Source organism: Chiloscyllium plagiosum, chromosome 23 (genome assembly GCF_004010195.1).
Source record: "Chiloscyllium plagiosum isolate BGI_BamShark_2017 chromosome 23, ASM401019v2, whole genome shotgun sequence".
In the NCBI taxonomy this organism is placed as follows: domain Eukaryota; kingdom Metazoa; phylum Chordata; class Chondrichthyes; order Orectolobiformes; family Hemiscylliidae; genus Chiloscyllium; species Chiloscyllium plagiosum.
The window spans coordinates 14,751,509-14,779,076 of record NC_057732.1 but is presented as its reverse complement, the minus strand read 5'-3'; the positions used below and the strand labels follow the sequence as shown (position 1 = coordinate 14,779,076).

Sequence of the window (27,568 nt, the reverse complement as noted above, 5' to 3'; positions counted from 1 at the left end):
AATTTGGAGGTCTTCTAAAATGTTGCCTTTATCCCAACTGACAAAGCACCAATTTACCCATCACCCCCTGTTTGTTCTATCCTCCACTTAGGCAGTATCTCAGTTTTAGCATTCTTATCCTGGTTTTCAAATCCCTCCATGGCATCTATGAATTACCTTCAGCACAAAAGCCCTCAGATATCTGCTCTGTTCTGACCTACTTCTTTGAGCAATCTTTAGGTCATGTGCCTAGAATATATGTGATATACATTTTACTTTTTAACAATCATGTGAAGCACCTTGGAATATTTTATTGGGTTAAGCATTATATGTAAATACATGTCTTTGTTACAAACTGGGAAGCATGCACCAAATGCAACTACTTGCATCATTGATGGCTTGGTATTATGCCACTGTCAGTAAACATAGCCTGGAAAATGCCAAGTAAAAGTTAAGAATGTGAAACTTAACTTTCAGGAAGATAAAGTTATTTCCAGAAATTGATTCTATTAACTTGTCCTTGATTTTTAAGCCTTTTGTTTTACAACCTGAGGAAGTTTCTTCATAACACAGATTAAGAGCCAGTGTTAATGAGGCTGCTGAAGTCATTTGGAATTTCAGGGATAGTTTAGGGAACATCACAATGGACTTATATGATACTGCATGTTGAAGGGTGGGGTGGCAGATATAAGATGAATCCTTACATGGTAACATTGTACATTTAATTGGCCTTGCTTACTGGTACTCTAGTGGTTCACTTGCATCACTAAAGCCTGCAGTGTCACATATGTTATCGTGGAACTTTGTTTCTTCCGTGAAATTTCATTTTCCTTGTTCAGAATTGCACAAATGGAATTCAGCGCAACTTCTCTGTAAAAAGGACAGATTATCTTTAAAAACAGAATTTTGGTTGCACCACATGTTCTTATCACAATGCTGCTTCGCTCCCAGCAGAGTGAAATGACTCTTTATTGTGCACAGAAGAAGCCAGAGCCATTTACCAGAATGGGACTACCATGTAAATAAGATGGCAACAACAAATTTGCGTACTACCTACCTCCAACTGAAACAGCAAAGGCAGGTCACGAATTGTATTCTCTGTGTCCAAATCATTGGCATCGATTCATCTATTTTTAGCATTTTAAATATATAAATAAATATATACATACACAGACACATATATATAATATATAGTTGTATTGGCAGTCATTCTGTGCATTAAAAATCTAATATACAAGTTCCCAGGCAACGTGAGCTATGACCAAATCTTGGTTTAAAGCTTTTGTTGCACAAATCTTTTCATTAGAGATGTATGAATTGTGCTTCTTGTCTCCACCTTCAGTTTTCCATTTCTTCTTGTAGCTTAACTGCCTGTCTCAAACAATAAGGCTCCAATTGCCAGCACACTGTGGAAGAGTAACCTGTCTTATTGTATGGCAATTTGCATTAGTGAATCAGCACCTTATGATGCCAGGCAACCACTTGAATATATTATTCGGCAGGAAGCTCTCATCTTTACTTCATATTATTCTGTTCCATTTGATCATGGTTTAGACAAAATTGTGCAAACTCCATCGTCATGAAAGATAAAAAAAATCAATATTTTTCAACTGTAATGCGTATGATTCATATTCGTTATTTTAGTTGTTTGAAAATCTTCATAAATGCAGCAATAATAGATACTTTGAAAGCTGCAATAAGTAATAAATAGCATTGGATTAATCATTATATTGCAAGCAAGTAATACAATTGTATGTGGTACCAGATAAAGCATTCGTTGTCTACACAGTAATTAGTTGAATATCATAGACACAAAGAGACATCAATAGTGTATGATTAGGACCAAATATAGATTCTTTTCCTCTTATTCCATATTCACAATGGCAAAAATATGAAAGCAGATTGTGGACAAATAGAAATGTAATCTGTATGTTAATGTTCTCACTCCATGAAAATGTTTTGTTGAGTACAGTTGGGCATTTCCAATGAAATTTAAATTTCAAAGCAAATTAGATTAGATTAGATTACTTACAGTGTGAAAACAGGCCCTTCGGCCCAACAAGTCCACAACGCCCCGCCGAAGCGCAACCCACCCATACCCCTACATTTACCCCTTACCTAACACTAGGTGCAATTTAGCGTGGTCAATTCACCTAACCTGCACATCTTTGGACTGTGGGAGGAAACCGGAGCACCCGGAGGAAACCCACGCAGACACGGGGAGAACGTGCAAACTCCACACAGTCAGTCGCCTGAGGCGGGAATTGAACCCAGGTCTCTGGCGCTGTGAAGCAGCAGTGCTAACCACTGTGCCACCATGCCTCTGAAAATATCAATTTCAGAGTGTGATTCATCATTCACTTATGTTGTTCCACACAGGCATATAAAGATATGGTTTTGAAATTATATTGAAGGCAGAATAGTTAAAGTGTGCAGTTTAATTGTTGTGATCTGATTGTAAGCCCAGGCTTCAAGGTATAATAAGATTAGATCTTTTGAACCATGCATGTCAACATGTTTTTATTGTTGAAGATAGACATTTCATTAAAACTTTTCTACTCTAGACAATTCAAGGAAATACTGGTGGGAGTTTGTGTGCCTTCTTCCGGCAAAGAATCGGGGCCTGTGAATTAACGTGTATCATTTCTGGTGTGCACAAGTGCTATGAGCATGATTGATTATTTCAAATTGGTCCTCAGTGTAATTATTTGTACATAGGGCTTATTTAGAAAATGTTGTCCAATTGAAGAATGACTCATGCTGGATAGTTTGTTGTGGGTTTTGAAAGTGCTAGCTGGTTGGATATGGTCAGCAACTTGCTTTCTGTAAACAGCGAAGGTGACATGCTGTTTGGTATGATTTGCCAGTCTTTGGGACACATGACCAATATGCCTAGCATTACACTTGTGTTGAAATTCATATATGACATTACTGTGTGATTGGCAGAACATCTTTCTAGCTTGACAGTAGCATACTGTCAAACAGTGCCCTGCTATTTGTAGACAGAAAGAACATATACCCTGTATCTGTTTCAACTCAACAAAATAGCTGACAGTTCTGTTTTGTTTGTAGGTGACAGTCATTCTCTGGTTAACTTTTTCAGGGCAATGTCTTGACCAGTCAGAGGCAACCTGTGTGGTTTGAAATTTTAAAGTTTTGCAGTTAACTGTTGATCATCATAAACTGGCATATTTTTAATAGTAACACCTCTGCCAATGTAAAATCACTTGCTGTTCAATTAGCATTCTCCTCTCATACAGGTATACATTTTGTTTCTCCTTTGGTATTTCTTGCGAATTGTCATTAGTACAGGATGAAAAGCTTTGTCAAAATGTGGCTTTTTTCAGCAGTACTCAAGTTTTGTACTACCAAATGACTATTTAGAAACATTTATAACCTCATACCATGATAATGTTTGCCTTCCACATTTAATTTTTTTCAGTTTTTTTGTTTTTTTCACTCTATATCTTCCTGCACAAATATGCGGAAAAGGAGTCAAAGCAGTTAAGATATTATGAACTTTTACTTGTATCTTCTTTCTTGTTTTAATACAGAAAAGTATAAATAAAATGTGAACAATAATGATTATTTTTCAATTTTCAACATGAAGCTGGATTAATGAGCAGGGAATTACTGGGCCAGGGTACAAAAATGATAATTTAGTTCCCATTGTAATGTTAAATTTTCTGTCCTTATTTATATGCTTCCAAACTCCTCTGCGCACCATTATAAAGGAAAGTGCTTATGTTAAGCTTTCTAGTCATGGAAGAACTTGCTTTGTCTGACTTGGAGGGGAAGGGTTGAACTTTAATTTGTCCATTCTGACAGGACGAGGACTGAGCTGGGCTGGAATACTTTCTGAAGGCTGAGCCAGAGATTTTACAGAATTGCAAGCCAAATCCAGAGTCTGAAGGAAGAGAATAGATATTCATGGGAGTGAGGTGAAAAAGTAATCTTCTAAAATTGCATTGGCGATAATCGGGATGAATTGACTCCTGATTGACTTCACCACTGCTTGTCATTCTGTAATGACATCCTTTTTTGACTGGTGATAACGGAGGATGCCGAGAAGGGAAAATAAAACTAACACACAAAAAACAGAAAAGGTGTTCACAAAGAGTGTAAGTAGATATAAAACATATTGATGCCAATCTATCTTTTTTTTCCTGTATACTATATTTGTTCCATTTCCATCTTTCCCAAGGTTGATATTTGAATATTCTTATACTCCTATCTTTTTCGTTAGTCTTTCCTGTCTGGATGTTTTCTCTTACTTTCCCTTTCTGTTTAAACTTCCCTTTATTTTCCTAGACACCTGCTCTCACTATGGGGTATCCCTGGTGTCTTCATGTCATGTGATATTTATAGAGTGAGCACACCTGATTATATAACACGAGGAATGATGTCATATGTGTTTTATCTCCACTGGAGTTTCTGCACTGCGCAGAATGACATTCAAAGTGTTATACAGCACAGACACAGACCCTGCGGTCCAAGTCTTCCATGCAAACCAGCTTTTCAAAACTAAATTAGTCCCACTTGCTTGCATTTGGCCCATATCCCTCTAAACCTTTTCTATTCATGCACCTGTCTAAATGTCTTTTAAACATTGTAACTGTACTTTCACCTACAACTTCCTCTGGCAGTTCGTTCCATGTGTGAACTCCCGTCTATGTGAAAATGTTGCACCTCAGGTCCCTTTTCAATCTTTCTCCTCTCACCTTAAAAATGCCTCCTAGTTTTGAACTCCTCCACCCTAGAGAAAAAAAAATCCTTTGCTATTCACCTTATCTGTGCCCCTCATGATTTTATAAACCTCTATAAGGTCATTCCTTAACCACCTTAGCTCCAGTGAAAAAAGTCCCAGTCTATGTTTATAACTCAAACCCCCAGTCACGGCAACATCCTGTTTTTTTTTTAATTCTCTCCAATTTAATAGTATCCTTCCTATAGTAGGATGACCAGGACCGTACACAGTACATCAAAAGTAGCCTCACTAACATCCTGTACAATGTCAATATGACATCTCAATTCCTGTGCTCAATGGTCTGAGCAATGAAGGTAGCATGTTAAATGCCTTCTTAACCACCCTGTCTATATGTGATTCAAATTTCAAAGAATTATCTGCCTGAACCCTTAGGTCTCTCTGTTCAAGAACACCACTCAAAGCCCTACCATTAATTGTACAAATCCTGCCCTTGGTTTGTTTTACCAAAATACAATACCTCACATTTATCTAAATTAGACTCCATCTGCCATTCTTCAGCCCATTGGCCCAATTGATCAAGATTCCTTTGTAACCTTAGATAACCTTCTTCAATGTCGACTGAACCACCAATTTTGGTGTCATCCACAAACTTATTAACCATGCCTCCTAAATTTTCATCCACATCGTTTATATAAATGACAAACAAAATTGGAATCAGTGCCGATCAGTACAGAACACCGCTGGTCACAGGCCTCCAATCTGAAAAATAGCCCTCCACCTCAACCCTCTGTCACCTATGGTCAAGCCAATTTTGTTTCCAATTGGCAAGCTGTCCCTGAATCCCATATGATCTAACTTTACTAATTCATCTATCATGTGGAATCTTGTCAAAGGCTTTACTAAAGTTCATGTAGACAATGTCTACCACTATATCTTCATAATCGTTTTGGTTATGAACTTTACAAACTCTATCAAGTTGGTGAGATACAAATTCCTAAGCTCAAATGGATGTTGACTGTCCTTAATCAGCCCTTGCCTCTGCAAATGCATGTAAGTCCTATCTCTCAGAATCCCCTCCCACAATTTACCCATCACTGAAGTCAGATTTATGGTCTGTAGTTCCCACGCTTCTCCTTACAGCCTCTCTTAAGTAAAAGCACAACATTAGCCACCTTCCAGTCCTCTGGCACTTCAACCATGGTTATAGATGATACAACTATCTCTGCTAGAACCCCGCAATTTCTTCCCAACTTCCCACAATGTCCTGCGATCCACTTGATCAGGTTCTGGAGATTTATCCATGATTTATTTTCATTTTTTTTAAGATCTTCTGTGCGCCCTTTTCTGTAATGTGAACTGTTTTCAAAACATCAATATTTATTTCCCAAGTTCCCTAGTCTCCATTTCTTTCTCCACAGTAAAAACTGACGTGGAGTATTAATTTTGTATCTCTCCCATCTCCTGTTGTACCATGCATAAGTCACCTCGTTGATCTTTAAGCGATCCTGTTTTCTCCCTCGTCGCTCTTTTGCTCTTAATGTACTTGTAGATTCCTTAACCTTATTTGCCAACTTCTGTTGTATTTATGAACTGGATAATTGATGTTATTAACGACTTTTAAAAATTGCATTAGACATAAACATTTATATACAAACATCTGTAGAATTGTATGGAAATATAAGATTGAGCGTCCCATACATATAAAGTTTGATGATTCCACAGGTTTTATTACATTATGAGGCTATAAACAAAAAGTAGACCATTCTGGAAAGGCACTGTAGATAACCCTGCATCTCAGAAAGAAAGAGGTCATGTTTCAGATGAGAACCTACATTTCCTGTATTTTAACCTTCATTGGATTTCCAGCAGCCTTCATATTGCTTTTTCTTGCCATTATGAAGCTACAGCTGGGAATGCAGGCTGATTGGTCTCTTGCAGGTACCCAGTTGAATAAGCCCTGAGGGCTTCATGCAGAATAATGTGGAAGAGGTGTGTGACTTGGAATGTTGAATGTGTGGGTTCATGCAGTTTTATCAGAAGGCCACACTATGCATTTTCTCTTAGGTTTTCTTTGTGCAAAATGTATAACTAACTGTGAAAATGTGGACAGAAATATTTCATTTCAGAGCATGATGTGGAGATATTAATCCTGTAGTTATTGTTGCCAATATAAGTAAATGGAACGGGAGCATTTTCCTCTGTACACAATTATTTACAAGCGATAAAATGATGAATAGAGCAACGTTGTACAAAAATGCAATTATCTGAGATCGGAAAGGGATGCGTAGAATATGGGAGTGCAATTAATATACTTAGTTGAGGGAAATTCTCAGAATAAATGATTTTACTGGTTTTTGTTCAGCTGTTGATATTGTTAATACTAGCAAATACTCCAGGCTTTTTTGTATTCATTCAAAGGATGTCAGAATTGCTGGCTAGACAAAACATATTGTGATGTTCTCGTTTGACAATCAAGTGGCAGTTGAAGTTCAAAGGTCTTCTCAACAATTCCAGAAGAATTAGTTGCAAAGAGAACTTCCTTTTTTTAAACAGATAGCAATAGAAAATTGATATTCATGGAGATAATGTGAACAGGGAATTCCAAGGCAATATTTAGGACTAAACTGATAAAATTATAGATACATTTGGGACACAGATAAGGGTCTCTTCCTTGGAATGGTGGAGTTCAAAATGAGGGGGCATCATTTTAAGATGAGAGGAGAAAGTTTTAAAAAGGATATGAGGTGCAACATGTTTACACCAAAGAGTGGTTCGTGTCTAGAATGAACTGCCAGAGGAAGTGGTGGTTGCAGGTACAGGTACAACATTTACTGGATAAGTACATGAAAGAAAAGGTTTCAAGGGATATGGGCTAAATGCAGGCAAGTGGGTCGAGTTTAGTTTGGGAACATGGTTGGCATTGGACTGAAGGGTCTGTTTCCATACTGTACAACTCTATGGCTCTATGACTCTATGACTCCATAAAGCATAAACATTTTCAACCAGGAACAAGAATAGGCTTGTTGCTCTGAGTATGGTTCACCATTCGACAAGATCATGGATGAGCTGATTTTATCATCAATTCTACATTCCTGTATGTCCCCAATAATCTTTCATCCCCTTGGCAATCAAGAATCTGCCTTGGAAAAGTTTTAAAGACTCTGCATCTACTGTCTTTTGAAGACAGAATTCCAAAAATGCAACCATATGAGAGAAGTTTTTTTTTCCGCTCATTCTGTCTTAAATGGGCCCCCTGTTATTTTAAAACTAAGGCCCCCAGTTCTCGATTCTTCCACAAGAGAAAACATGCTTTCCACATCCATCTGGCCAAGTCACCTCTGGACCTTACGCAAAATATTATGTCATAGAGTCATACAGTACGGAAACAGACCCTTCAGTCCAATGGATTCGCGCTGATTAGACATCCAAATCTGACCTAGTCCCGTTTGTCAGCATTTAGTCCATATACCTCTCAATCTTTCCTACTCATATACCTATCCAGAAGCTTTTTAAATCTCATAATTGTACCAGCCTCCACCACTTCCTCTGGCAGCTCATTCCATACATGCACCACCCTCTGTATGAAAAAGTTATCCCTCAGATCCTTTTTAAATCTTTCCTCTCTCACCCTAAACCTATGCCCTCTAGTTTGGACTCCCCCACCCTAGAAAAAGACCTTGGTATTCACCCTGTGCATGCCCCTCATGATTTTATCAACCTCTATAAGGTCTCTGATGCTGCAGGGCAAAAAGACCCAGCCTATTCAAACTCTCCCTACAGCTCAAACTCCAGTCCTGGCAACACACTAGCAAATCTTTTCTGCACCCTTTCAAGGTTAACAACATCCTTCCTGTAGTAGGAAATCAAAACTCTACACACTATTCCAAAAGAGGTCTCACCAATCTTCTGTACAACCACAGCATAACATTCCAACTCCTATACTCAAAGTTTTGACCAATAAAAGCGAGCTGCCTGTGAATACCGGATACCTGAAATATAAACAGAAAATGCTGGAAATGCTCAACAAGTCTAACTGCATCTGTAGAAAGAAAATTCGAGCTAATGTTTCCGGAATTTGGCCTTTCAGGTTCTAATGATTAGCCATGGATGTCAAATGCTAAGTATCTCTCTCTCTCTCTCTCTCCAGATGCTGTCAGACCTGCTGATTATTTCTAGAATTTCTGTTTTCATTCAGGAGCATACAGAAGGAGTTGAGAAAGATACAGTAGACCATTATTGACACAAGACATTTTTCAGAATCCGTGTCCCCTGAGAGTTAAATTAATATTTGCTTATTCTTTGGTGAGATAGGGAACTTAAGTTGCCAGTTTGAAAATCCTAATATTTGGTTGTTTGTGAGATTAAATATCAACTTACGTTTTAAAATTCTTTTGCCCATTAAAAGTGAGTGATGCCTTTTTGCACACTCAGTTTATCTGATTATATCATTCACCTTGGGGTCATCAGATGATCAAATGATACATGGGAACATACAGGAATTTAGAGTAGGCTATTTGGCCATTCAACCCTGCTAGCCCATGTAATGAGAGTGTGCCTGATCTAATTGTATTCTCATCTTCACTTTCCTGCTAGCTCCCCCAAATTTTGTCTATCCAAAATTTGACGAACTCCGTTTTTATTGTTTCCAAAGACCATAAAGATAGGGGACAGATGGAGTCCATTTAGTCTATTGTAGCTGTGCTGACTCTTTGATGCATCTGATCAAATATTTCCAAATATTTTTCCATAAGGTTGCTTAGCCCCCTTCCTGCCAACACCATCACCAGCAGTACTTTTTAATTCCAAATTGAAAAATTCACTATCAAATCAGTTTGCACAATCTTCAGGCAGCGTGTTCCCACTCACAGTGACAGGTGGGAGAAAGTTACATCCTGTCACTATTAGTTCTTTTGCAAGTCCCTTTAAAGCATGTCTTTGGGTTATTAGCACTTCTGCCACTGGCAATGGCTTGTTCTTATTTCCTGTATCAAAACTGTTTATAATTTTCAGCACAAAATTAAATATTGTCTTGATCTCTAAAGAGAACAATTCAGCATCTCCAAATAGCTGAATTACCTCATCCCTGATATTATTCTGTTATGGAATCATGGAACTGTACTGTAATGAAGGAGGCCGTTTAACCATTCAGAAACCCTCAACTTGAGATTGAGCAACTGGAGGCACTTCTTGCACACATTCTAAGACACACAAAGTACCCTGGACATGCCATAGGCTATGGGAATGACAAAGAACAAGTTTCAACTGCTCCACCTTTCAATTAAAATGATTTGTGACTTACGCTTTTCACTTAATGCCCCTTTCCTGCTATTTATTATTCAATTATTTGTGCATAGTAACTTTTTTACTATTGTATCTCTTGCTCCTGCAGCACTGATTTCTCACTCTTACCAAATTCCTGTCACCTTTCTTGTCAGCAGATTAACCCAGATCTGTGTGTGTTGTCAGAAATACATTTATACACACCAATGAATTCACACTTTACCCAAATTTCTGTCACCACTGTTTACTAACTCTTTGCATAATCTTGTTATTCAAATATGGACTTTGCAGGACAAAATAAGTTTTAAACAAGTCAATAACATATCAGTAGGACAAAAATGGGCGGCACGGTAGCACAGTGGTTAGCACTGCTGCCTCATCGTGCCAGAGACCCGGGTTCAATTCCCGACTCAGGCGACTGACTGTGTGGAGTTTGCACATTCTCCCCGTGTCTGCGTGGGTTTCCTCCGGGTGCTCCGGTTTCCTCCCACAGTCACAAAGATGTGCGGGTCAGGTGAATTGGCCATGCTAAATTGCCCGTAGTGTTAGGTTAAAAGGGGTAAATGTAGGGGTATGGGTGGGTTGCGCTTCGGCGGGTCAGTGTGGACTTGTTGGGCCGAAGGGCCGTTTCCACACTGTAAGTAATCTAATCTAAGTAATCTAATCTAATCTAAAAAAAAATATACAGACCTCTTTGTACAATATAATTTAAATGTTTTGCTCCTTATTGACTTGAGAGACTTATCAAAATAATGGTTGATGTTTTACGCATCACTTCGATATTTAAACCAAAGGGAATATGAAAATTATGCACAGTATTATCCTCCACTTATTACAATTTCAATTTTTACAAGTTACACAAAATTGACAAGAGTATTTCTAGAAATTGAAACTGATCACTAAATTGCTAACTTTAAACATTAATACTTCAAGATCATTGCATCATCTCCCTGGTACCTGAATAAAAGCTATCAAAGATCATGAAATAGGCTAATTATTTTGATAAATATATTCATGTATTTAATATTTAAAGAAGCAATGCTGCCTAATTAAATTTAACTTAAATCCATTAATGTGGGGGTGAATCATTAAAAATTTCAATTCTTCCATTTATTCCAATTTGTTTTGTTAATTTTAATTTGACATTTCTGTAGGTCCATTTACAGTCTGCTCAGGTCTCAAATTTAGCGTGTTAGCATTTTCCTCATGTGACTAATTCATTGATAGTAGTTGGTATGACGCAACAATGACTTGTCATTAGAATTTGCACACTGGGCAAACCCTACACATTGAGTTTGTGCATTGGTATAAAACAAATGGCACAGCCATCAGTGTGTTTATATCATAGGAAAAGTGGAATTGAGGATTATCAGGTCAACCATAATTCCATTGAACGAACAGACTTTATGGACTGGATGGCCTATTGTTTTGACCTAATAGTCTCTGTCACTGAGGTAACTGGTGTGTCATAAAGTGTGCGGCAAACACCCACTTTACACCATTGTAACTGGTCATGACCTACTCTGTATGTGTGTCAGTAAAAGTTATGAGGGGGTTACATACCCAAAGCATTGATTCTGACCAAAGCAAGAAATGTGGTTTAAAGCTGCAAGTTGTGTCCATCACTCAGGTCATAGGGCTGGCCTGAGAAACATAAGTGTGAAGGCAAACATGATTGGTAAGTTCAAAGATCCTGAGCTTGAGAAATCGACAGAATCATTCTGCCCTATATGGTGATGGGAGGGAGTGCAAAATGCAGTCACCTGGTGTCTAGGGAGAAATATTGATGCGGTGAAGGAAAGTGAACTACTGGAGCTGTCTGTAAGAAAGTAGGATGACTTGAGTTATAAATAGATGGAAACTGGGACAATCAGGCATTTGTACGTTTCAGTACACTTGTCTGTTTGAATATGAAAATCACAATGGAGGGGGGTTTTATTCAACTGATTCACTAGGAGCAATTCAGTCAGAAAGTCATGAAGAATCCACAGTTCTGCATTCTGCTACATAAATGAAGATGAAGCTATCATATCTGAAACGTCAACTTTCCTGCTCCTCAGATGCTGCCTGACCTTCTGTGATTTTCCAGCACTACACATTTTGACTTTGACTCTCCAGCATCTGCAGTCCTCACTTTCTCCTGTACTGGTCAATTCTCTACCCAGAGCCTGGGTGTCCGGGTTTGGAGAGGGTCACAGCGCTTTGTAAGTCAACCCTGGGAGTGCCTAGTGTACTGAGTTGAGGTGGAGACAGGAGAGGTCAAACAGAAGATTTGAGTGGAAAAGTGATGTTGGAGGTGGGTGCTTGCTGACACAGAGTCAATTGGATGGGGTTCCAGTTCCAGGATCTGGTTAAGTGAAGAGGCAGGACTTTGGATGCCATGGCAGAGTGAAAGGAAGGGACAAATTGGAGTTCACAATCAGAGGCCTGGTTCTGCGGTTGGAAGCTCTGTTACCAGTTGTTACCACCTTTAAAGTTTTAAATTCACCTAATTAACACTGGGAATAGACAGTTTGTGGAACAGATTTTTCAAAATTTAAGCCCACCTCTAGTTACCTGACCTACATTAGCCTTATCTCTATGTTAAAACTGTCTCCTCAATATTTAGTAACTGAAATGCTTGCAGCCGTGTTGAGCAGGTCAATACAATTCTAGTTTTTGTGTGTATGAGGTTTTACAGGGAAATGATACTAAATCTGAGCAAACCCATATTTAGGTCACATTTGAAGTATTGTGTATAGTTTTAGGAACTCCATTCATGGAAGAATTATCACAAGTAACACAGATTTGAATTATTACCAGTTGTTGTGAGAGGTTATGTTGGTAAAGGAAGAGCCAAAAATAGATTTCTCCTTTTCAAAACAGGAGAATCTAATGGATATCTTTAAAACAATGAAACATTTTGCGAGGCTAAATGGTGGAAGATTTTAACTGCAGGTTGGCATTTCAGTAACCAGTCAACATAGGCTGATGACTATTACTGGGAGAATGAACAAAGTCAAAGGCTTATTTTTAACACAAGGTTATTAGAAACCAAAGTGTTTTAATTGCAGTTGTTATTGAGGCAGAGAACTGTAACATTATTAAAAATAAAATTTCCTAATAATTTGAAAAGTACGCATAAAACAGAAGATAAGGAAAGGAAAGTAACTAGATAAGAACAGACAGCTTGAGTTATAGAATTCGATCTGGCGTGGGTTCAGTGCACATCATGAACTTTCTCTCAGTTGTATTTTCTATGATTTTGACCTGCAAACAGGCAGTGAATATGTGGTAGCCAGCTCTATAACTGGGAAGTCTCTCTATCAAAGAGACTGGATCAATTTGGACTATATTCACTGGGGTTTAGAAGAATGAGGGAGGTATCTTATTGAAACCTATAAGATTTGTACAGGACTAGACAGAGTAAATGCAAGAAGGATGATCCCAATAACTGGGAGTTATGGAAAAGGACAAGGATGGGCCTGAAAACATTGTTCTCAGGTGGGAGAAGTCTGATTGTCATAAGATCAAATGTGATTTCGTCAGAGTGGCCAGGAAACAGATACTTCCAAATAAATCTGTTTCAGACCAGTGGGATACAGTCAAGAAGGAAGTATGGAGAATACAGGGCTAACATGTTCCAAGAAAGAAAAAAAAAGCTAGGACTATCGAATTCTGTGAATTCTGGATATTAAAGGATATACATCATTGGATTAAGAGAAAAAGGGAGGCATATGGCAGATACCAAGGGCTCAGAACAGCAGAAGCCTGAGAGGAGAATAGAATGTTTAAAAGGGAACTTAAAAGGGACATTAGGAGAGCTAAAATGGGATATGAAAGGATACTGACAGGTAAGCTAAAGGAAAGTCCCAGTTGTTTTACAGGGACATTATGGATAAGGCCCGATGAGGATCATTATGGTAATTTGTGTGTGGAGTCATAGGATGTAGGTAGTGTTCTAATTGAATACGTAGGTTTTCATTTGTGAGAGGAATGATATGAGTATAAAAATCAGGGAGAAAGAAATCAATTAAAGAAATTAGCATAGACACAGAGAAAGTTCTGAGTGCTGTAGCAGGCTTAAAAATAGAAAAAGAACTGGATGAAATGTGTCCCAGGATGTTGAGTGAGGCAAGGGAGAAAATAGCAAGGGTGTTTTGTAAAAATTTAGAATTCCTCTCCTTCCACAGGAGAAGAGGTAGAGGACTGGAGGGCAGCCAATGTGGTACCATTATTAAAGAATAGAGCAATGGATAAACTGGGAAAATATAGATCACTCAGTCTAACCTCAGCAGTGGGGTAAAAGCAATTCCGAGGGAAAGAATTAATCTGCATTTGGAGAGACAGGAATTAGTGAAGAACAATCGGCATAGTTTTGTTAAGGGGAGATCATTTTTGACTAACTTGATTTGAATTTTTTTGAAGAGGTGACCAGGTATGGAGATAAAGGAAATGTTTTTGATGTAGTCTACTTGGACTTCAGCAAGGCTTTTAATAAAATCCAACATGGGAGATTGTTAGCAAAGGTAACAGCCTGTGGGATCCAAGAACATTTGACTAATTGGATCCAGAATTGGCTGAGTGGAAGGAAGCAGATGGTGATGGTTGAGTGTTATTCTCCTGACTGGAAATCTATGTCCAGTGGGATCTCACAGTGGTCTGTGTCAGGGCCCTTACTGGTTGTGGCTTATAAAAATGATTTAGAGTTGAATGTAGGAGAGTTGCTCAGTAGGTTTGCAAATAATACAAAAATTGGGGTGGTAAATAGTGAGGAAGATATTCTAACGACTACAAGAGGATATAGATGGGCTGATCAAAGGCTAATAGACTTCAATTTGGATAAATGTGAGGAGGACAAACAAGGCAAGGAAATACAAGATGAACGGTAAGAGTTTGGGAAGCACTGAGGATCCGAGGGACTTTGGTATGTACATACGCCTTAAGCTATCAGGTCAAATGGATACATAGGTTAAGAAAGCATGTAGAATACTTGCTTTTATTAGTCAAGGCTTAAGAGTTTAAGAGCAAGGAGATTACTCTGGAACCGAATAAAATGTTGTTTTGACCACAACTAGAGTATAGTGTGCAGTTCTGGAATCCACATTATAGATAGGAAATGAGCACTGGAGAGGGTGCAGAGGAGGTTTACAGGATATTACCTAGGCTGGAAAGTTTTAGTGATGAAGGGAGATTGAATAGACTTGAGGCTGTTTTCCTTAGAATAAAGAAGATTAAGAGGGGAATGCAATTGAGGTATATAATATTGTAAGGGGTTTAGATATGGTAGACAGGAAGAAACTTGTCTCCTTGATGAAGGGATCAGTGAAAGGGTACATAGATTCGAGGTAAGGTGAAGAAGGTTTAAACGGAATGTGAGGAAAATGTTTTCATCCAGAAGGTGATGGGGATCTGGAACACATGTAAGGATGGTAGAGACAGAAACTCTCATAATATTTAAGAAATATTTACATGTGCAGTTGCGATGCCAAGACATACAAAGCCATGGGCCATGTGTTGGAAACTGGGATTAGAACAGTCAAGTGATTGTTTTTGAAACATGTGGATGCAATAGACCAAAGGGCCTGTTTCTGTGCTGTAGATCTCTATGAGAACCCAGGGTCACAGTTTAAGGATATGGGATATAAGGACATTTCGGATTAAGATGAGGAGAAATTTCTTCACCCACAGAATGATGAGCCTATGGAATTCTCTGCATCACAAAGCAATTGAGGCTAAAACATTGAATATTTTCAAGAAAGAGTTAGATATCTTTCATAGGGCTAAAGGAATCAAGTGGTATGGGGAGAAAGAGTATTGAGATGGATAATCAACCATGGTCATATTGAAAAGCAGAATGGCCTACTCCTGCTCACATTTCTCTCTATTTTGTTGTATTCCCAGTTGCATATTTCTGTGTAGCTTGTGACACACATAGCTAACCTCTATTTTCAATCATTCTTTTCTCATTTCTTATTCTATTTTCTTTGCTTTTGCTTTGTTGATTGTTTAATGACTGACAACACCACTCACTTGATCACATCCTCTTGCTCATCATTAATGTTTCCATCCTCACATGGTTCTCTGAATCCCAAACAAAGACAACATGAAGAAAATTATTACCATGCAGCCAGTGGTTAACATGTAAGCACATGAGAGACAATTATAAATAGAGGAGGGAGCTACAAAACTACCTTCTTCGACCAGGGGACTGTTACTGTGGGGATGACTGTCAGGCTTTACCTGCTGCACTATGGCAGCTCTGGCAGATGTAAGAGAGAGATTATAATAATGGCACAGATGCTTCCCTTTACCACTACCACCCTGAGTGATTTCAGAAGAGATAGAAAAGCCAGCCATTCATTTTTAAGAGAAAGAGATTCTACTGCTGGGAAGTACACATTTTTAAATCTTGGACAACTTGTAATGACAGAAAGTGTGACCAGATGTCGAGGAATGATCTAACAGCTCAACCTCAACATGTGCCTAAGCCTCATGGTCAGAATCACATAATTGTTACTGTGCAGAAGGAGTTCATTCAGTTCTGCACTGGCTGTCTAAGCATTTTAACTCAGTGCCATTCTCCTACCTTTTACCTGTAACACTACACATTGTTTCCGTCTACGTGATCATCCAATGCCATCTTGAATGCTTCAATTGAACCTGCCTCCACCACACTACCAGGCAGTGCATTCCAGGCACTAACTTCTTGCGGTGTGTGAAAATGTTTTTGTCACTCTTTACTGTACAATTGAAAATGTTGTCCACTTCTCTAAATGGCTATCCTGATAGCACCTCAATTGTCAATTTTGAGCCAATGTATCCTAATTGTGAGCAGGTTATATAGAAACTAAGTTCAGTTGAGCCAAAATCTTAAGGCACAGTACAGAATAACACAATACAGAAAGTTCCATCCCATTACTCTGAATTGTCAGAGAGATGAATAAATCTTTGTTTTCCTTTACTCATTCATAAGAGTTGTGCAACACAGGCTTTGTAAGCATTTATTATTCATTTCTAATTGCTCTTAGGAAGGTGATGGTTAGCTTCTTCTAGCACCTACAGTGCTGTTAGCTTGGAAGATGAACAATTTTGACTCAATGACAGTGAAAAATTTTAATATATTTCCAAATCAAAGTGATGTGTGACTTGTAAGTAAACTTGCACCTAAGTGCTCTTTGACCTTATTTTTCCAAGAGATGAAAGCTACAACTTTGGATGGTACTGTTTGAAAAGAAATTGCTGCTTTATTGCAGTGCATCTTATAGATGGTGTACACTACAGCCATGGAGCACTGATACAGAAGTAATAAATATTTAGGTAGTAGATGGAAATGCCAGGTAAATAGATTATGTTTTCCCAGATAGTATCAAGCTTCCTGAATGCTGGTACAGCTTCACTCATCCAAGCAACTGGGAAGTATTCCATCACCCTCCTGACTTGTACTTTGAAGATGATGGAGAAGCTTTGGAGAGTCATGATGTGAGTTACTTGCCACAGAATACCTAGGTTCTGGGCCACTTGTGGAGCAAGTGCAATAGTGTGACTGGTTCAGTTTAGTTTCTGTTCCATAGTTGCCCCAGGATAATGAGATAACGGAGGATCTGGCATTGACAGTGCCATTCAACGTCCAGAAAAGATTATTGAGATTCTGAAACCAAAATCTGAAACCAAAACAGGAATTTCTGGAGAAACTCAGCATCTGTGGGAAGAAACCAGAGTTAACATTTTGAGTCCAGTGACTCTTCATCAGACCTGTTCTTGGTATTCAATTTCTATTTTTGGTATGAATACTACTTGCCACTTGTGAGCTCATGCCAGAATGTTTTCTGGATCCTGCTGTGTGCAGGCATGGACTTCATTATCTGATAAATTGCAAATGGAATCATTACAGCATTGATTTCACAGTCAATGTGTTGTGAATATTAATCTTAACAATTCAGGACAAAACAAACTGTAGCTACACAGTGCATGTGAAGTAAGAATGCTAATTACAGGACACAAATTTTCTTAATGAGGGATCAAGTGTGTAAATGGCAAAAAATTATGGCTAGTGACAATTACGATGCTTTATCCTTTTTCATAGCTTTCAGTCATGGTAGTGAAATTTGTTTGTGACCTTCAGACTTTTATGCGTATAAAACATAACTAGTATGCAACCTTTATTTGTTGATGGAGCTCAGTTGCTGTACCTATCTATAAAATGCTGTGATGTGATGCCAATTCTGAAACCTGTTACAGCTGACAGCATAGCTCGTCAATAAGGTATTTAGCTAAACCTAAAATGTGTTATGCAATACACATGCCAAATGCTGAACTGAAATTTACAGTCTACACAATGTATAGGAGAGGATATGCACACATTAAGTGGTCTTAAATCTATTTTAGTTTATTACTTCTTTGACACAATGTGAGGTTTTCCACATTAATCTGTAAAATATCTGAGATTAAAATATAGATTTTGCTGCGATTAGACCAATTAAAGGTTTCAGTTCACAATGGTAAATTTTTGGAATAATTCTATAAAGGAGACAACCCTCAGCTTTTGTCAGAAATAATACTGATCCAGGTTTTAAAGATGAGCTGTTTGTGGAATGAAATTTTCATGTAGGCTATCTCCTAGAATAACCTGGTTGAAAAGCTCAGCACCAGTGTCAGTATTGCCATGTTGGCTCTCGCAATAAGTTGTCCAACTGCATTACCATTGTTTTCGCTGCTGGAGTAAACTGTATTGCCATAGTATTATTTTACTGAGTGGTGTAACAAATTGTTTTGCAGCAACAACACCATATTGGCTTATGCAGTAAACTGTATTATAGAAATACCATTACATTGAATGCTATAGTAAATGCATTGTGGCACACTCATTGTATTGACAAATGCAGTAAATGATATTGCATCAAGTGCCAATTAACTGGTTATTGTGGTAAATTGCAGGCACCCCTGTTTTTGGTTTATTGTAATTTCATTGCATTTTTTGATGTGCAATTTTAATCTCAATTAAAAGTAAGAACAAGGTTAATGATGGTAAGAAGTTCAAGTTCCAAACAAGATTGACAATCCTGGCATTATAATTTTATTTATACATTTTCCTTTTTCTTAGACTTTGTGATAGTTAAATACTTCCAGTGTGAGACTTTACTATTGTTTATTAATTATTTAGTTAATCATATTATTGGGGAATGTCTACACTGAAAGCACACAAGCCTGCCGTGTTCAAAGTGATCAATATTTGACTAATCTTTATTTGATTTTTCTTTGGATAACTGGGGTTCTACCTCGCACTAGATACACAAACATAGTCTGAAATCCTATAGAGGTCTGAATGATATGGGCTTTGGCAAGATTTGTGGTGAAATCAGGTGACAGGTTTGGCATATCATGTCTCAACATTGGGGGCATCTTGCTCCATCTTTTATGCTTTTCACAAATGGTATGGTGAGTTTCTTGATAGGCAACGGACTACTGATTGTTAAACATCCTACGAATGATCAGACAGGGAAGTTAAATTCAGAATTCTATCTTAACAAAAGTGCCAAACTTGACATGGAAACCAGAGTGGGTAGCTAACAATTCAGGTCACTGCTTATTCTGTTGCCTTTTGTTGCTCCCCTAAAAATAATGTCAGAAAAAGTTGGTAGCTGCAAGAAGAGGCATTTGTTAAAAATCCCCACTGAAAAATTGTGAGCTTTTGCAGATAACATGAATGCTGATAATTTTTTGGACTTTCTGTTGTATTCTCCAATTTGAAAATAATTGTAAAAGCACTTTTCCAATCCATGTTATCAAACTGCTGGTGGGAAATGGACCCAGCTCATGAATTGGACCAGGCTGTATCTTTGGGCTCCTCACTCACTCTTGTAGGACAGACTTACTCAGTGTCTTCCTGCAGAGTCGCAGCATCTATCCCTTGCCATGATGTGTCGTGTCAGTTAGCACATTGGCTCTTCCAACAGCGCCAAAAGTTATCAAAACTGCCATATTGATGAACTCTTTTGCCCAGACATTTAGTCATGCTGCATGTAATACTTGTCAGGAGAATTCTTCTCAGGCTGAGAGGAACATCTTAAAATAGGATACACTGAGACTTCAGTTTAACCTAATACCTATAGTATGTGCCAACCTCCTGTTGTGTGCATATTCAACCAAACGATCATACTGGAAACTGGGTGGGGGCTATTCTTCAGTCCAGACAAGGGAAAGCTATTTGGTCAGGGGGTTGTGGTACCATCAGACCACAGCACTTTCTGGACACAGTGCAGGGGCTTGGTCACAGTCAATCATCAGCTTTGACTATTCACAATTAGGAGATCTGTGTGACTGCAGTCTGGGGAGTGGGCAATGGTCAGTCCTATAGAGCAAGCAGCAAAAGTGAGGGGAATTGCACATTTTTCATCAGGAAGCGACAAACAGAGTGGTTGGAGTCTGGTGAATCATGTCTAGAAGCTGTTCATTGAAATCAGTCAATGGTCTTGGCTGTTTATATAGTGGGTGTTAGGGAGGGCGTAGCCCAGAAAGGGGTTACTACCTGAAAGGGTGGGGGAATCCAGACTAAGTGAAGGAAAGTAGAGGTTTTTTGTGGAGATGGGGCAAGGATTGTGACTGGTAAAACTCAAGGTGTATTAGCGATAGGCATAACAGCAGTGAGAGGGGGTGTTATCGGCAGTGGGCACCATGGCAGCCTCCACAGGGGGAGCGTAGAACAGTAGGGTGGACATCATTGTGGTGTAATGTCAGGGTTCAGTGGCAGGGAGCACACTTGGAGGTAAAGTCTCATGTGGTGGATCTCCACTTGGGAGGCTGTTGGGGGAGGTGAGGAGGTGGTGGCTGGAAGGCTAGAAATGGACTATTGGGGTCAGGTGAAGTTAAAGGGGACATGAAGGTCCAGGAAGAATACTTGGTGACCAGGCAGAGCCCATTGCTGACAGTGTCCACTGCAAATGCCATTACTTGAAGATCTCTAGTTGCAAAATGCAACTGAAAATTGGCTTGGACAAAACTCAGGATGGGAGATGGTGGAGTCAGTGTCACATTGATTTGAAAAAGCATAGAATCTATTTTTTTGCTGGACATTAGGACATTGAAAGGACAAATACATGATGTATGAGTTTTAAAACTCCAACTACATCTCATTTCCAAACCATCTTCGCATATAAGCACTGCATGCTGAGTGAACGTGCTGATGCATCAACTGTTAGTCAAAGGCAAATTGCAGCAGATCATTGATGTTAGATACACTAACATTGTCATTTCAGTATGCAGAAGGTAGCTGTAACAACTTCAGAGGGGGTGAATGCTGGCTAAAGGCATCCCATCATTTGAGGTGAGTTACTTGCTGCAGTATTCCTAGCCTCTGACCTGCTCTTGTAGCCACTGTTTTTATGTGGCGAGTCCAGCTGACTTTCTGGATGTTGATAGTGAATGGTTAAGTGTACCTTTGAATGTTAAGGGGTGGTAGTTAAATTGTCTCTGATTGGAGATGGTCATTGCCTAGCATTTATGTGGGACAAATGTTACTTGCCATTCGTTATCCAAAGCCCAGCTATTGTCCAGATTTGTTGCCTTTGAATATGGACAGCTGGATATTGTGCAATTGTTGGCAAACATCCCCACTTCTGACTTTATGATGTAGGGAAGATCATTGATGGAGCAGGTGAAGATGGTTGGGCTAAAGATACTATTCTGAGGAACTCCTGCATAGATGCCCTGGAACTGAGTAACTAATTTCCAAAAGACTACAAACATCATCCTATGTGCCAGGTATGACTCCAATGTGCCAGTGCTTAGCTTGCAATGTGCCCAACTCACCAAGTAATTCATTAGTGCGAACTGGTAGAAAAGAATCTCACATCAGAATGTTTTAAAACATAAACTTAAAGAAATGATAGAAGTTTAGTGAGTATTTCCCTGATTGCCATACATTCTCATTTTGTTAGGGGTCCTTGATGTCACGCTCTGTCGAATGCAGTCTTGATGTCACGGGCTGGCACTCTCACCTCACCACTGGAATTCTGATCCTTTGTCCATGTTTGACCCAAGACTGTAATGAGATTGGGAGCTGAGTGACCCTGGTGGAACCCAAACTGCTCCTCACTGAGCATTTTAACATTTTGTCATAATGTCATGGATACATTTTAGTTGTGTATGTTGAGCCCTGTAAGCAGACAGGACTGAAATGTGTGTGAGTGTGCATGTAAATGTATGCATACCAGGCAATCACAATTTGTAACTAGAACCCTGAGCTCTATGACAACAACTTTGCAGTCTGTGATTGCCTTTCAAAAGTCTGGGTCACATGGTTTAGAGGTTTGCTATCATTAGAACAGGGGGAAATTATTGAAGGAAACATGTGATATGAGCCCATTTCTATTCTCTCCTGGGATGATGCATCCTGCAAACAGGAACAAAAAAGGGAAAGAGAAAAGGTACAGAAACGTGTTACCTTCACGGTAATTGTATTTACTGAAGCAAAGGTTCATACACAGCTATTTATAGAAAGACTGTTAAGAAATTGAAAGTAACATGCATTTTAACATTTCACCAAAAACCTGTTAATAACACCTACCCAAAAAAGGTTGGAAATATTATTAATGGAACCATCTACATAATTGTTGAGCAATACAATATGCTGGAAGGTTTTGTTTAGATCAGGTAACATAATGATTTGATAGTACCATGCCTTCCTTATGCCTACTGTGTGGTAGTCTACTTCCTTATGCCCACTGTGTGGTAGGCAGAAAGCATGTGCACATGTCCAGTCTGGTGTTTAATACTCACCTTTTCAGGCTGAACTTCTGAATTAGCATCAGTAGTTCATGCCAAAACACTTTAAACGAATTAAACATTTCAATAGAAGGATGCTTTTCTGACTCTGACTTGTGCCAATGCTTAGCTTGCATTGTGTCCAACTCCCCAATAATTCATTAGTGCTAACTGGTGGAAAGGAATCCTTCATCACAATGTTTTAAAACATGAACTTAAAGAAATGATACAAGTATAGTTTCAGTACTGTTGGAATTAAGGAAATGTGTTGTACTTCAGTGGAAGCCATCAGGTTTGATTGTAGATGACACCTGAAACCCTACTGTAGGCTTAAACAGAGCACCAAGGCTCCAGAAATTTGGAGGGAGGTGTGGGCAGGGTAGGGAGGCAAGAGAGAGATAAAGTTATTCACAAACAAGTGAATGAAAATAGTGGTATCAGATGTGTTCCAGTGGAGAAGTCCAGCCCGTTTATGACCTTAACAGCTTTTATGCAATTTCTAGTAAAAATGTGTTTGGCTTAGAAAATAATTACAAGCATGCAGTCCAACATTAGCAGGGTTAATTCATTGACGATGTTTTAGACACACAAGCTGACTGGGAAAAGAAATAATGGGTGTCTGATTGACTATTTTATAATTTTGTGAACTTTCCAGAATTGGTTTTCAGCCCTGAAAGTTATTCTTCATGGTTCTTTTTGTGGCAGATGGTCAAAAACAACCCCAAAGCACACCAGGAACATTCTGTGATGTTAACATTGATTGTCTTAAATACTATTGATATAGTGGAAGTGCAAACTGAATGCAGTAAATTTAACGATGAAGGACACTTGATCATTACTCTGCCTCAGAAAACACACAATTCCAAATGTGAACAAAGAGAACTTTGAACAATAAATTAAACAGCAGTAATGTGGTTTGAAGTATTTTACTCTGTTTGAGGTCTATAATGAACAAGTTTGGGATTGGCAGATAATTTCAACAACTCAATAAAAGTCTGTTGACTCTTAAACTTTCATTAAATGCTTATATTTCTTTTGGCTGATTTGATTAAGTTACAAGTTATTGGCACAAATTCCTTTAGAATACAAGTAAATGGCAGTAAATTTTAATCTTGTACGATGTAACTGGTAGAGAGAAAAGAGCATTTTTGGCTCTCAGTTGTTATTTAGAAAATGGCTGTATGGCATTGTTGCAAATGTTTTGTTATTTTGTTTTTCTAAACTTTATGGACTGTGGTAATAAATCATATTGAACCAGTATTGTAGTTTCTGGGATGAAAGCAAAGATCAATCAGTTTAGGAATTAATTATCTAGTATTCTGTGCATTCTGGAGTTTGGAAAATTCATGTGGTAGATGAGATAAAGGGAAATTCAATAGATATATGGTGTCCTCAGCTACAGCACAAATAATCAGTGGGTTATTCCTTCATCCTTACATGTGTTCAGCTCCTACGTATCTTTTTATAGGACAAATAAAGTTTCTGCACTAGAGATGAAATGGTAGCTTGCTGCCAAACCGTCACTCATCAGGCCGATAATGAGGAAGGGGCTTGTTGTAAAGGTAGCACACAGCAGTACACCGTTTCCTATCAAACTAGAGGTGAGCTGTGTAACATTGACCCACTCTCTCTCCAAATTAAACCTGCAAAACTATTTAGCAGGCAGTTTCTGCTTTTGATCTTCTGAGCTATCGTCTTGTCGTAATTGCTGAAGATAAAGTTAAAAATCATACAATACCAGGTTATAGTCCAACTGGTTTATTTGGAAGCACTAGCTTTCGGAGCGCTGCTGCTTCATCAGGTGGTTGTGGTTTTTAACTTTTAACACTCCAGTCCATCACCGGCATCTCCAAATCATGCTGTAGATAAGCGCAGGATCTCGATGAGTTTCAGGAAGTCATTGCATCACCGAGGCACAACACTGCTGTCAAGAGTGGTCAGTTGTCAGAGGACATGACAGGGTGGGTAGATCCTGGTTGGAGAGTCGAGAACTAAGAGCCATAATATCAAGATAGGAATCAGGCATGTAGTACTGAGAAGAGAAATTTCTTCACTTTGAGGGTTGTACATCTTCGCAATCTTAGGAATGTTTTACTTATTTATCTTCATGCATTTAATTTCACACTTTTTGCTTTGGTAAAGTTAGTTTGGTAAGAATTAGAATTAGTTATATGGTCACATGTACTCGTAAGTACAGTGAAAAGTTTACAAGTCACCAGTTATGGCACCTGCTTAGGTACAAAGCGACCTAAGTACAGGTTCTTTGTTGAAAGTCCCCTGTCTTAGTCTTTCTCTGAAATCTGTTTCCACAGACAGACCGATGAATCAGTATTCTAAACAAGGAGTTTGAAGAGTTTTTGGCTGCCCAAACAAGCCAATAACTTGCTTAGTTTTTGACCTGTGGAAAAAAGCAGCCTTTTGACAAAGATGTCTCCAAAAGAATTTGAAGCAATATGGTTGTTTTGATCAATTCTTTCTGGAATTTGTTATCTTTCCCTACATTCATTACTTACTCAGTAGTTTTCTCAATTAGTCATTTGTGCACTTTTTCTCTGAATGAAGGTACAGTATAACCCTCATTTATCAAGGAAGTTCTGTTTTGTGAGTTACTTCTGAGCCCATGAACAACTTGAACTGACACACCTCTTTCATGTACTAAATATTCCATAACACTACAGAGAGTGTGACCAGAATGCTGAACGGTAGGAAAGAGTTTGGGGGAGGAGGGTTGACTAACTACTCAGATCATGTCATCGCGTCATAGTCTTATAGAGATATGCAGCACAGAAACAGACCTTTCATTCCAGCTGGTCCATGCCGACCAGGTATCCAAAATTAATCTATTTGCCAGCACTTGGCCCATATCCCTCTAAACCTTTCCTATGCATATACCTATCCAGATGCCTTTTAAATGCTGGAATTGTACCAGCCTCCACCACCTCTGGCAGCTCCTTTGACTCACACACCACCCTCTGTGTGAAAATATTTTCCTCTTAGGTCCCTTTTACATCTTTCCCCCCTCACTTTCACCCCATGCTCTTTACTTTTAGACTCCCCCATCCTGGGGAAAGGACCTTGGCTATTCACCCTTTCTATACTGCTCATGATTTTATAAACTTCTATAAGGTCACCCTTCAGACTCCAGGGAAACCAGCCCCAGCGTTTTCAGCCTCTCCCTATAGCTCAAACCCTCCGATCCTGTCAACATCCTTCTCAATCTTTTCTGAACCCTTTCACGTTTAACAACATCTTTCCTATAGCAGCGAGACCAGAATTGAATGCAGTATTCCAAAAGTGTCCTGTACAACCGCAACATGACCTCCAAACTCCATGACTCATTGCACCGACCAATAAAGGCAAGTACACCAAATGCCTTTCCTGTCTACCTGTCAGGAGAAAGTGAGGACTGCAGATGCTGGAGATCAGAGCCGAAAATGTGCCGCTGGAAAAGCGCAACAGGTCAGGCGGCAGCCAAGGAACAGGAGAATCGACGTTTCGGGCATAAGGGGGAAGGGCTTATGCCCGAAACGTCGATTCTCCTGTTCCTTGGATGCTGCCTCACCCGCTGCGCTTTTCCAGTGGCACATTTTCGGCTCTGTCTACCTGTCACTCGACTTTCAAGGACCTATAAACCTGCACTCCAACGTCTCTTCTTTCAGTAACATACCCCATGACCTTATAATTTAGTGTCCTGGAAAGCGAGCAAGAACTGTACCATGGAAGTAGCCTAAATTGGCTAGATGTGATGCTTTGGTAAATGTTCTTTCTGTGAGAGCTATCTCACTGCCCACAGTAGTAGGAAACACTTGTGACTCTACCCTGTGCCTCTCTTGCTGTACTGAATGGTAGGGAAGTCTTCTAGTTTTACAGATGTTCTTGAAATGACAAAGTCATGCAAGTCAGCAAGCGAGATGAGTTTGAAATTTTGACAAACTGTTACTTATGACTTTCTATATCAATTTGAGCAACTAAGATAATGCTAGCCAGGTCTTTGTATGTTTAAGGATGCCTGTACCAGATGTATGTTCCTCATTCTGCTCAGTCTCAAAGGTGCCATAAACCAGGGCTTGAGAAAGTAACACTGGCATTCAGGAGCAAACCTTATTCAAATCATCCTGCCGATCTAGGTACTTTTAAAATGAGACCATCATTGCTGCAATCTGGCAGTTCATACTTGCTTCTATAACCTTGATTTCATGAGAGCAACAATTTTGTGGCTCATGACGGTGCAGGAATTGTGTGCCCGTGGAAGAGATATGGACATCAGCAGTGACACGCTGAGTTTTGGGAATCCCATTGAGGAAAAGATATGTACCACATTCTCAATTGTTAAAACAAAACCATTCATTCAATGTTGGTGTCACTGGCTAGGCTGGCATTTATTGCTTATCCTTGCTTGTCCTGGAGAAGGTGGTGGTGAGCTGCATTATTGACAGTCTGCACTCCTCAGAACATGGAAACACTCTGAGTGTTATTAGGAAGGGAGTTCAACCCAGTTATAGGGAAGCCAGAGTGATATATTTCCAAGTCAGGCTGATGTGTGGCATAGGAGAAAGTGAGGACTGCAGATGCTGGAGATCAGAGCTGAAAATGTGTTGCTGGAAAAGCGTAGCAGGTCAGGCAGCATCCAAGGAACAGGAGAATCGACGTTCGGGTGTAAGCCCTTCTTCAGGAATCCTGAAGAAGGGCTTACACCCGAAACGTCGATTCTCCTGTTCCTTGGATGCTGCCTGACCTGCTGCGCTTTTCCAGCAACACATTTTCAGCTCTGATGTGTGGCAAAGAAGGGAATTTGCAGTTGGTGATGTTCCCATGCATTGTTCTTCAGGGTGGTAGAGATCAAGGGTTTGGAAGGTGCTG

General features: G+C 39.2%; 1 protein-coding gene across 8 annotated transcripts in view; it reads left to right on the top strand.

Annotated features, from left to right (window-relative positions):
* The window catches only part of LOC122561637 (potassium voltage-gated channel subfamily A member 1-like), a 203,699-nt gene that overhangs the window by 6,445 nt on the left and 169,686 nt on the right, over nt 1-27,568 (top strand). For 5 of the 8 annotated variants that reach the window (XM_043713584.1, XM_043713580.1, XM_043713587.1 and 2 more), the window contains exon 3: nt 3,808-4,100. The exons of the other annotated variants lie outside the window; for them this stretch is intronic. The gene's annotated coding sequence lies outside the window, so the exon portion shown is untranslated. The remainder of the gene's footprint in view (nt 1-3,807; nt 4,101-27,568) is intronic. 8 annotated transcript variants of the gene reach the window in all.